The 2,500-nt window shown below is 48.0% G+C and overlaps 1 protein-coding gene across 3 annotated transcripts in view; it reads right to left on the bottom strand.

The window, feature by feature from the left end:
* LOC117734130 (6-phosphofructo-2-kinase/fructose-2,6-bisphosphatase-like) overlaps positions 1-2,500 on the bottom strand; it is a 32,251-nt gene that overhangs the window by 508 nt on the left and 29,243 nt on the right. The window lies entirely within an intron of this gene.

The following is a 2,500-nucleotide window of genomic DNA, read 5'->3' as shown; positions in this document are numbered from 1 at the left end:
TGTCTTTCTAATCTGAACACTTTGAGCTGCGATTTCTTGCTTTTTTACACAAGTGTCTAAAAAGTCAACCAAACCAGCTAGGATTTAAGTATTTGCTCTGTAATCCAAATCTACTAGGGACTAAACTTTATTCTACTTTTTACCTTGAGGTAAACTGATCTTTGTCCTTAATCAGTTTGGCAAGAATTTCACATTCTAGCAAACTGAGAATTCACTGTTAGCAAGAATCCCCTGTTTACCAGTATCGATCACTGAGTGGGCAATTCCTTCAACGACCTGTGGGCGGGCTCGACACAGCTGTAACCAATTACCGCCAACTCGGGTGTATAACCAGGCTGGGGCTTGTAGCGTCAGGGAAGCGTCAGGGAAGACTCCTCGTATGAAGACTCGGAGGATAAAGACCTAGGAGTCTTTCGTTGGAGTCAAGACTCGGAGGATAAAGACCTAGGAGTCTTTCCTTGGAGTCAAGACTCTGAGGATAAAGACCTAGGAGTCTTTGGTTGGAGTCAAGACTCGGAGGATAAAGACCTAGGAGTCTTTGGTTGGAGTCAAGACTCGGAGGATAAAGACATAGGAGTCTTTGGTTGGAGTCAAGACTCGGAGGATAAAGACCTAGGAGTCTTTGGTTGGAGTCAAGACTCGGAGGATAAAGACATAGGAGTCTTTGGTTGGAGTCAAGACTCGGAGGATAAAGACCTAGGAGTCTTTGGTTGGAGTCAAGACTCGGAGGATAAAGACCTAGGAGTCTTTGGTTGGAGTCAAGACTTGGAGGATAAAGACCTAGGAGTCTTTTGTGGGAGTCAAGACTCGGAGGATAAAGACCTAGGAGTCTTTGGTTGGAGTCAAGACTCGGAGGATAAAGACCTAGGAGTCTTTTGTTGGAGTCAAGACTCAGAGGATAAAGACCTAGGAGTCTTTCATGGGAGTCAAGACTCGGAGGATAAAGACCTAGGAGTCTTTCGTGGGAGTCTTCGGTGGTGGCTGAGGGCGGCTGAGTATAAACATTTCCTTGTGATAATGTGTTTTCTTTCCATACCTGTGTGCACATCTACTCGTAGATATTATAGACCGCGGACTCGGTCACACATGCACCAAAATCCTTCCTCTCTTATTTATCCCACCCGCTCTACACAGACCCAGCACCTCGTCATAGGGGGCCTCTGGAACTGCCAGTCAGCCAACCGCAAGGCGGACTTCATCTCTGGCTTCGCTATCAAGCAATCTCTGGACTTCCTGGCTCTCATTGAGACTTGGATCACACCAGACAACACATCAACCCCTGCTGCTCTCTCCTCGGCCTTCTCCTTCAGCCACACACCCAGACCCTCTGGTCGGGGTGGTGGCACAGGTCTACTCATCTCACCCAAATGGAGTTATGCTCTCTACCCCCTTCCATTTACCCCACTGTCTTTTGAGTTTCATGCAGTGACGGTTACTCATCCGGTTCATCTAACTATTGTCGTTCTCTACCGTCCTCCTGGTTCCTTTGGAGACTTCTTGGAAGAACTAGACGTCCTCCTATCAAACTTCCCAGAAAACGGCCCCCCGCTCATCCTTCTGGGTGACTTTAACATCCAGACAGAGAAGTCATGTGACCTGCTACTCTTCCTGTCTTCCTTTGCTCTCTCTCTCAGTCCTTCCCCTCCTACTCACAAAGCTGGCAACCACCTTGACTATATGTTCACCAGAAACTGCTCTAGATCTAACCTCACTGTCACTCTACTTCATGTCTCTGACCACTTCTTCATCTCTTACTCTCTCCCACTGTTTGGAACTGACAACCCTCCCACAACGGACTCTGCATCTCTCTCTCTCTCTCTCTCTCTCTCTCTCTCTCTCTCTCTCTCTCTCTCTCTCTCTCTCTCTCTCTCTCTCTCTCTCTCTCTCTCTCTCTCTCTCTCTCTCTCTCTCTCTCTCTCTCTCTCTCTCTCTCTCTCTCTCTCTCTCTCTCTCTCTCTCTCTCTCTCTCTCTCTCTCTCTCTCTCTCTCTCTCTCTCTCTCTCTCTCTCTCTCTCTCTCTCTCTCTCTCTCTCTCTCTCTCTCTCTCTCTCACCCTCCTCTCTGGCCTCCTCTGTTCTGTCAGCCCTCCCTTCAACCGATTCCTTCTCACTCATGCATACTAAATCTGCCACTGACACTCTTCTCTCTGCGCTGTCGTCCTCTCTTGATTCTCTCTGTCCTCTTATGACTCTAAAGGTCCTCAAGTCCTCTTACGACTCTAAAGGTCCTCAAGTCCTCTTACAACTCTAAAGGTCCTCAAGTCCTCTTACGACTCTAAAGGTCCTCAAGTCCTCTCCGGCTCCGTGGTTGTCTGACTCGGTGCTCAGAGAACCACTATGCGAGCATCGGAAAGGAAATGGTGAAAATCCAAACACGCCAGTGACCTGCTCGCCTATCAATCTCTTCTCTCCTCCTTCTCTCCTCCTTCTCTGCAGCCAAAAGTTTGTTCTATCAATCCAGAATCGAATCCTCTTTATCTAACCCTAAAAAGCTCTTCTTT

This window comes from Cyclopterus lumpus, chromosome 7, assembly GCF_009769545.1.
Source record: "Cyclopterus lumpus isolate fCycLum1 chromosome 7, fCycLum1.pri, whole genome shotgun sequence".
Classification (NCBI taxonomy): Eukaryota; Metazoa; Chordata; class Actinopteri; order Perciformes; family Cyclopteridae; genus Cyclopterus; species Cyclopterus lumpus.
The sequence above is the reverse complement of the archived record's forward strand: the minus strand, read 5'-3'. Positions and strand labels throughout refer to the sequence as shown.